General features: G+C 40.7%; 1 non-coding gene across 1 annotated transcript; it reads left to right on the top strand.

Annotated features, from left to right (window-relative positions):
* Positions 1 to 431: 431 nt before the first annotated feature.
* On the top strand, positions 432 to 504 carry trnai-aau (transfer RNA isoleucine (anticodon AAU)). The gene has a single exon. It is a non-coding gene; the product is annotated as a tRNA-Ile (tRNA).
* Positions 505 to 8,912: the final 8,408 nt, after the last annotated feature.

The following is an 8,912-nucleotide window of genomic DNA, read 5'->3' as shown; positions in this document are numbered from 1 at the left end:
TAAATGTCTTCTAAATAAAGATGGGCTGGCGATGAGAAGAAACAGGTAGCCTGAGCAAATGCATCTATCTACCAGCATGCTGCGGCTGCACTCTGTGGCGTAAACGTGGAGAAGAGTAAGATGGATGATGCTGTTTCTGCTCTGTGGCACGAGAAAAGCAAGGAAAGTTTCAAGGAACTGTTTGCCTTTTTGACATTTCCTCAAGGGAATATGCCAGCAGAGTAAAAATGGATAGGCTAAATATTGGCAAGAAATAGCAATAGGCTTTTCATCAACAGAGAAGCTAGTTATCGGTCTGGAATTTAAGACTTTTGTTGATATAGTTACAATAATAAACATTTGGGTAATGCTATGGGCTGATTAAAAATATGATTTGTACAGTAAAGTCGGTTTGAAATGCGAAACAGCGCTCGCTATTAAAACATCAACAGGGCCGGTTAGCTCAGTTGGTTAGAGCGTGGTGCTAATAACGCCAAGGTCGTGGGTTCGATCCCGTACGGGCCAGTCTGTGTTTTGTGTACTATCTGATATTATATAACATTTTGCAAATCCATTTACCCCAACTTCCTCCACTTTGCTTGGCCTCATAACTGTACCTTCACCTTGTTTCAGGCATTGACACAATGAACTCTAACAATAGGCCGATTGTTCATGCATAAAAATACACAAATATTAGTTCACACACACACACACACACACACACACAATATGTATCCATCTTTGCAAAGTCTATTATGACCATAGTTTCTAATCTCAACACAGTTAAGGGAACAGTGACCACTGATGGTGGTTTACATGAGATGACATGCTATAAACACCCACAGATGTGTGTAGTTGTTATGTGTAGCAACAGCTGTTGTGGTGTTGGAGACCTTTGTCACATTGTCACAGGTGCAGGCGCGAGTATCCATCTCCAAACGGATCATTTGTAGCCAACAGTGGCTGCAGAAACCACAATCATGTGTATGCACTCAGATCCACAGCACAGTACACACAGCTTGACAAATCATATAAAATAAGATATAGAGAAACTGATCTTTGCATGTACACTACACTGTTTTATACATGTGGCTGAAAATAAAAGTTGACTGTGGTCATAGTGATGTATTAGTAATTGTTTACAGACCAACATACAATGGGAGGATCTAACCATGTTGAATAATTCCTGACATGACATTATGATTATACATGTATGAATCTTCAGATGGAAACATCAGCACTCATACTGTACTGCTCAGTGTTCTGTAGAATGGGACTTGAAGCATATCTTACTTTGGCCAACAGTTCTCCTGAGAATACAAAATGCCCAGGGCATTGTTTAGTTTGGAAAATCCTCAACAAGAGCTTTTGCTGAATACTATTGGTCCCCCACTCAAAGATGGAATTGACAGTGTGTGTGTGTGTGTGTGTGAGATGAGCAAACACAAGAGAGTGAAAGGATTGACAGCGTCCCAGACAGTCGTTCCCCAGTGACTGCGTCCACTGATAATTTACTTTTCAGGAGATGTGTTTACCAAGGGTTACAATTGATGTGCTAAAATATTGATAAGGGACATTTTATAAGCTTGGAAGTGGTGGGACAATTGACCTCACACAAGGGCTGGGAGGGCAGACAAGAGTGTACACAACCTGCTGACTGCAGCTATTACTACACTGCACAGTGTGTAAAATGGGGTGTGGACACCACGAGACAAACATCTACATTTGTATGCATGTGCTGTCCACTTGAATGTTCTTCATGTCCATTATGTTTTATAGGCCTAATGTTATATGTGCATAAGAATCTGTCAGTAAACACAACATAACCCCTCAAGATATTGCAAAGAATTGTCACTAAGAAGAGGAAACCACCGACTGAGGTCTGACACTTGTTCTTTTAATTACATCGTTGTCTTCTGAAATGGCTTAATGGCACCCAGGTGGACAATTAGCTCCATCAGCTATTTGTCTTCATGCTCCTAACTGCTAATATTTGCATAACAATAGACCATGGAGAGAAAAACACATTACTTTCCTGCAACTTCGGTATGAAATTATGAAAAAATATGGTAAAATTATGCATTTAATCCCACCACTGCATAGAAATCAAATAAATAAAAGTAAAAATTATAAATACATATATATATATTTAGTTGGTCTCAGGCTACACATAAATGCTGAGAAGGCCACTGAGTCGATCAAGTTGTGCTTCATGTATTTGAAGTGCAAATGTGATGACATGGTGGTATTGATGGCCCTGCCAGTGACACATGTGGCCTGGGGCTAGGTCAACAGCACTGAGCCAGTCATTGTAATGCCTGCTCTACAGGGACCCTCGGACACACGCCTCTGCCCCTGCAGCCGTCCAGCAGCAGCCAAAGCCCTCAATCCCTGGCTGATGAGACGCACACGCCGCCTTCTTTGTCCACTGACCGCGTGGATCACCCAGGTGTTACTGTGGCTGTCAGACAAGGTGAGCAATATTGACTTAAATAGCCTGACCTGACTCATCCGCGATGGCCGTACCTTTTCACCCCCAACCCCAGAACCCTTCCAGCCACTGCATCACTCTGGCAGTGCGTACAGGAATGAGCTGGAAGTGTGCCCGGTCTGCACCAGGGGTTACCCTCTGTCCTAATAAATGAAACTACAGAAGGTAAAGACGGAAGAATGATCATTTGCTATGGATTCGGTCTCCTTAATCCCAACCTGCCATAAACATGTCTCAGACCTCTACCACCTGACCCAGGGAACTGACACTGTCCCTGGATTATCACTGAGAAAAAGTCAGTCAGCAATCTGTCACAGAAAATGACACAATAGTTACCTAATAGTTTACTGATGGATTGTATTTATGATGATGAAAAGGGTGATCCCAGTTTAAGTAACATTAAACACCTGTACAATAGCCCAAAACATAACTTTTGTGGCTGGTTATTAGTATTTAAATACGATTCATGACTTTCATTGCTGGTAAATAGAACAAAATTTAGTTGGTGTAATTTAGTGGTTACAAGATAGTTATGAGCATGCTTTAAAAATGATGATACAAACAGAGATGCTAATCTGTGCTAATGTTGGACAAAAAAAGAATTTGTACTAGTCATTTTAATCATTTTAATATTTACTAATAATAATGCCATTTTGATTCCTCATTCAGCGTTAGGTAATTTCTGCTGACTGGCTTCAGGACAACATTAGTTTTCACATGTTAGGTTTACCATGTATATTTAATCCTCCTCTCACCTTATTAGAGGCAGAAATTTATTGATTTCTTCCTATTTCTTTCTGTTTCAGGGCCGACACAGCTGCTGTTTGCCAGGAAGCGTTCTGGAGGAGCTCGGTAATAAACCGAAACATCTTAGGGATGCCCTATACAGAGAAAGTGAGCGGCGCAACTCTGTCCTGAGCTGACAAGCTGCAAGAACAGTATGCAGATAATATACCATAGAGATGATCAAAAACGTCCCGTCACGCTCCCCTCGTCCTCTGTTCTGTCACGCTGCAGCTTCCGCTCTGAGATATTAATGTGGCGAGCGTGTCAACATGGTCAGATGAAAAACAAAAATAACTCGGTAGGTGTACGGCGTGTGATAATGACACATGAATTGGAGAGGCTTCTCTGTTGAAGAGCCAGTTTTTTTTCATTTACAAAACACAAGGGAGAGGAAGATTGTGACAGAATAAATTGGACATCCAAAGTGATATTAACACTGATTTACTTTTGAAGTTGCTGCACACGTGTAATACCAGCTGACATCAGACAGGGACATCACAGACATATAGATATATGTGTGTGTGTGTGTGTATTGCAGTGTTGGTAATTTGTATTCTTTTCAGTGGGATATACATGGAGAATCAGATGAGGCAGGGATGACAGTCGTCCACTGGTGATGCTGATATTAACTGCACTGCTCCCACTACTCCTCACTATCTAACTGATAGCGTGCATGTGTGGACAAGCATAGCTTTAGGGTCCAATAATTGTATCCTTGATGTGTCAAAACACGGTACATTCTCTCAGCGTCGCGCCGAGGCCCGGGCGCCGGCGCCCCCCCCCCTCCGCCCAGTGAAAGGTAGAGTTTAGATTTGCCCTGGCTTGTGAAGGCCCCGGGTCTTTTTTTTGCGCCATGAGCTAATTGTGTATATTATCACACATTTTTTGGTCTCCGTCCTGTCCACAGCAGTGAAACAAGCAGGACGCCTATCAAAACCATTATTCCCAGGTGTGAAAAGCTGTCACCTTCGTATGTGTCACTTTTGTCTCTCTGCCTTGTCCCACTTACTGGCCCATTTTGCCTGGGCAGGTGAAATATGTGCCACCTGCCACTGCTTGCCTGGTTTAGGCTGTGGGGATTGATGGAACACATTCTTGGAGAAGGTGATAGTAAGTGACAGGGTCTTTACATCATTCTGCGTGGAGAAAAGGGGGCGATGACCATTAATCAATACTATTTTCACGCATCGAGCAGAAACAGACAGGGCTGATTCTATTTTGGAAAAAAAATTGACCTTTACCTCTGTCATGCTACAGTAAACAGGCAGAAAACAGAGACAGATCAATGTGTTTTTTTTTTAATGACTATGATTTCCTGCTGCCATGGAGTGACACAAAGGTGAAACGCCACGATGAGAGTGATAATTATTACGCACGGCGATACCTCCTCTGATGACAGGTAATGCTTGTTTGGTGCTGCTGTCCTGTCATCATCATCAACATCTACTAAGCAAGAATCCAGGCGATTTTATGCTACATTTCATCACTGACTGACCCATAAAGCATGTGCTGCTGAGTGCACAGAGCTACCTGCCACACCCTGTTAGGAGACAGCACGCACCGATGGGTGCCAACTTTCCTTCCATTCAGACCTCAATCTGCTATGCAAAGTGCCCCCCCTCCCCCTCCTCCCCTCCCTCCACTATTGTCTTTAAAACCATTTACCAGCTGCACTGATATGAATAAAATTCATACACTGTGGCAGGTCTCAGCTTCAACACCATCAGTCTACCTTTTAATTTCCCTTGAAAAAAAGTCTCACGTTTCATTTTTTATCAGTTATTTTGGGTTTAAGTGAGTGCAGCAGGGTGGGAATTGCAATGCTGAGCAGAATCCAATCTGTTGATTAATCATCTAGCGTTACTGGCAGGATGACTTCCGCTCCAGCACACACCGTTCATGGAAAAAGCTTTTTTCATGCTTTATTAAACAGAGAGTCATTTTGATTAGTGTGGAAACATACTTTAAGAGGTACAATGACTAAATCAAACCTGTCAGTGGCTTTTACTCACCGAGGGGACCATATTGACAAGACAAGGCCAAGGCAGCCGAGGACCTGCATAGCAGTGCATAGAGGTAGATCATAACACAGCCTGTGAGGAACACAGAAAAAACTACAGAACACAGAAATCTCCTTAAAGTTGTTCTTCATGCACTATTTTCTTCATTTCTTTCCTCACAAAATGCTTATTAGCGAGTGAAAATCCATGGATTGACCCCCCTCCCTAATATTTACCATTCCAACAATCAATCAATCCTGCAACCACTACAAGAGGGCTGGACGTTTATGGGTTTTGCTCAGTCAGACGGCTTGACTGGTTGCTATCGATTCGCGCTCCAGCCTTCAAATGTCAATACTACCTCTTTTGGGTTGTGTCACTGAACAAAAAAAAAAAAAAATCATCTTCATTGATCACTGTGGTCGGTGAGCAGGTGGCTCTCTTGCAGTGCGCCACAACAATTGGACACACCGGTTGGTACGCCGCCTCGAAATGTTAGACAGGCAATTCATGGTCCAGTAAGTCACCTGTCAGCCACCGACAACAGTTTTTGAAGACGCATCTTCACTGACCTGTGGCTGCCATTAAGAGGGAACGCTGCACGAACGCACACGGCCGTGCAAAACAGACACAAACACGCACAATCCCTGCGCTGCATCTGCTCCAGTTGAGATTGTGTGTTTAGTGAGAGAAATAGTTATGAAAAAGAGCATAAAAAGTGTTTGAAGCTGAGAGGTCAGAGGTCAGAGGCTGCGTGGTGGGAGTGGAAACATCCATGCTGTTCTTTAATCACACTAAATACAAACAGAATACAGTCCTTATAATGTTCACATTGGGTGGGAGCAGAGATTTTTGTTTTAATTCATACATTTATACATAAAAACATTCATGCGACTGTAGTCCCATATTTATTTGTGCAATCTGAATTTTGAATATTTATAAGAGGAAGAAAGGGCTGCACTGTAAAGAGAGCAGCTCCAATTTAATGCACAGTTTATAAAGCTATTATATTAAACAGGGCAGAGTCAGTGAAGCGTTAGAGGATGGACCAGACACAATTATTCTATTCTCTGCATGCTAATGAACTGAAATATGACAGGGATAAATTAAAGATTCATTCAAAGTCATATTCAAATCATATTCATTTAATGATTCACTCAAACCTAAATTCTGCAGATTTCCACCCACTGGTGACATCAGGGTGACAGTCAGTGGAAAAATAAGTGGAAATACAGTAACTGTATGACTTTTCTTAAAGGATCTTGTCCAAATGTCTAAAGATTTTTAATCTCATTTTACTTACTGACCCCTCCCCCAAAACACTGAATGTCCACTCACAGCTCTGCATTTAAGGGGCAGCAATTTAAATAATGTACGTGGCATTTAAATGGTGTGGAAGACGGTGCAGATTTATGCCTTTTCTGAAATGAGAAAAATGAGTGTTTGGACAAGATGAAACAGTTTGTTTATCTATCTGATCCAATATAAGGTGCAAAGGTTAGCATGTCATGCTAATCTAATTAGAATGAATACAGTTAGCTTAGCAAAAAGATTAGCTTAACTGGTCAGGTTAAAACGATTCATGTAAAAATAATATTTTTAATCAAGGACCATGATGTTTGATAATGTAACGATATCTCTGTAAAAGATGTGGAGAGTACAAAGGTTAGCATCAAAGCTAGCCTCTGTCAATGGGAAACATTCAAAGATTCTTCACTGACAATTGTAAATTAAACTAGTTGAATTATCCAGCTAATGTTTGCTGTAAATATGTCTCCAGGGACTAATTTGTCAGAAATACTTTAGCTGACAAAACATTAGAAAAAAAACTTCCTTTGTATGTCCACAGGTGAATTCAGGATACCACAGCCATGAACTGTTGAAATTGTAAATGTTAAATAGCAGCAAAAAAAAGTTTAAAATATTTCACCTGTACAGATTAGTATTACAGTAGTTATCTTTGGGGTGCTAAACAGTGGTCAGTTGGTACTAAAGATGACAGTTATTATATGAAAAACCTGCCCACAGAAAAAACAGGCTGAGAGAAAGGGATCACAAAGTCAGCGTTGTACCCCTCCCTAGGTGTCGTACAGTATATTCTTATTGAGGTGTGTAATTTCACTGCTGTCCGCAGCTGGGAGAGCATCACACAGCCAACAGCCCTTGTTAACAGTATCAGTATTATTTGGTGTTTTTGCTTTCGCGGGTGTTGGCCAAGTTCTCCCACTTCACATATCTGAAAAAGGCAGAGCCAGGAGACAAAGAGCCTCCTCTTCCTAATCATCATGATAAACGATGAAAGCACTTTTTCCTTCCAAGTGTCATTCTCTCGTGGAGAAAATCTTTTCCACTTTAGATTGGGGTGTTTGAAGTCACTCTCTGTCTTCTTGTCTCATTAAACATAAAAAGAATGAAATGAAATTCAAATGAACTGTTTACCCTGTTACTTTAAAATGTGTAATTTACCCTCACTCTGCGAGACAACTCACAATTACAGTGGGCTGGCTCTCCCACATCCGTTTAGTGTATTTTCTATAACAAACCCCTATTAATCATTTCAGAGATCAAAGTGACACTGCAGAAGAATTTTAAATATTTAAATCTCCACTATTCAAATCTTATATCAGATCAAAGAATTCTGCCTTAATTTTGCCAGGCACATTGCCAGTAGATACAGAGACATACACACAGATGCACACAAACTCCAATTATAATATTGCAAATTTCTGTAAATCTCCACAGTATTTTCATATCTGAGCAGGGCCTCACACTGGGTGCATCTGAACTGCTGCAGGAGGCGGCTAACTGATTATTATGGGCGCTCTTCAAATGTTATGTGGATGACAAGGAACTTTAAAGTACATGTCATTTATGATGGGATGACAGTTAGAGGGGGGAGTCACAACTCACACATATATGTTATATGAGAAAGGGTTCAGTACAGATATATATGCATCATTTATCAAAGTCTACTTACATTGAGATTTGACCAGAGTGATCATTTAATTTAGTCTGTAATGTGTTTTGAATGAGTACAGTACATTCTATAGGAAGTGCCTACAGTGCCTGCAGATGCTGGACTTCTTAGAGGATCTGTGTTATTATTAATAACAGTTATTAATAATAGTTTGTGTTTGATGTTGTGAGGTATAACTGATACACTACAGAGCCTCATAGTCTATAGGGTTTACTATGAGACATGCGTGACAGGTGTGAAACATATTGTTTGTACCACCTGACCTTCATGAAGCTGTCTTTGAGTCTTAGGTGGACTCACATGTTCATAGGATGTCAATATCTTTTATATGCATTCCCAATTAAACTGCACACTGAAACAATAAAGGACAACTACTTTCCTGCCACATAGCCACAGTTCAGTACATAAGTCATTTTAGAGCCCAACAAAGTGACTAGAATCCCAGTTTATACTTTATGAATTACTACATCTGAATCTTACATCTGTGAATGAAACTCCTGTAGTCAGATAAGCAAAGTACATATATACAAATAAAGGACACAATTAAATGTCATTGCATGTTCTATAGTGATAGAGTATATTTTAGAGCATATATGAGTGTAGTACCTTTCATGAAGCACATTCCAGTTTGTATTTTTATACACACCTCAACAAAACACAGAAAACAGTCTCAGACCTC

Source organism: Parambassis ranga, chromosome 4 (genome assembly GCF_900634625.1).
Source record: "Parambassis ranga chromosome 4, fParRan2.1, whole genome shotgun sequence".
In the NCBI taxonomy this organism is placed as follows: Eukaryota; Metazoa; Chordata; class Actinopteri; family Ambassidae; genus Parambassis; species Parambassis ranga.
The sequence above is the reverse complement of the archived record's forward strand: the minus strand, read 5'-3'. Positions and strand labels throughout refer to the sequence as shown.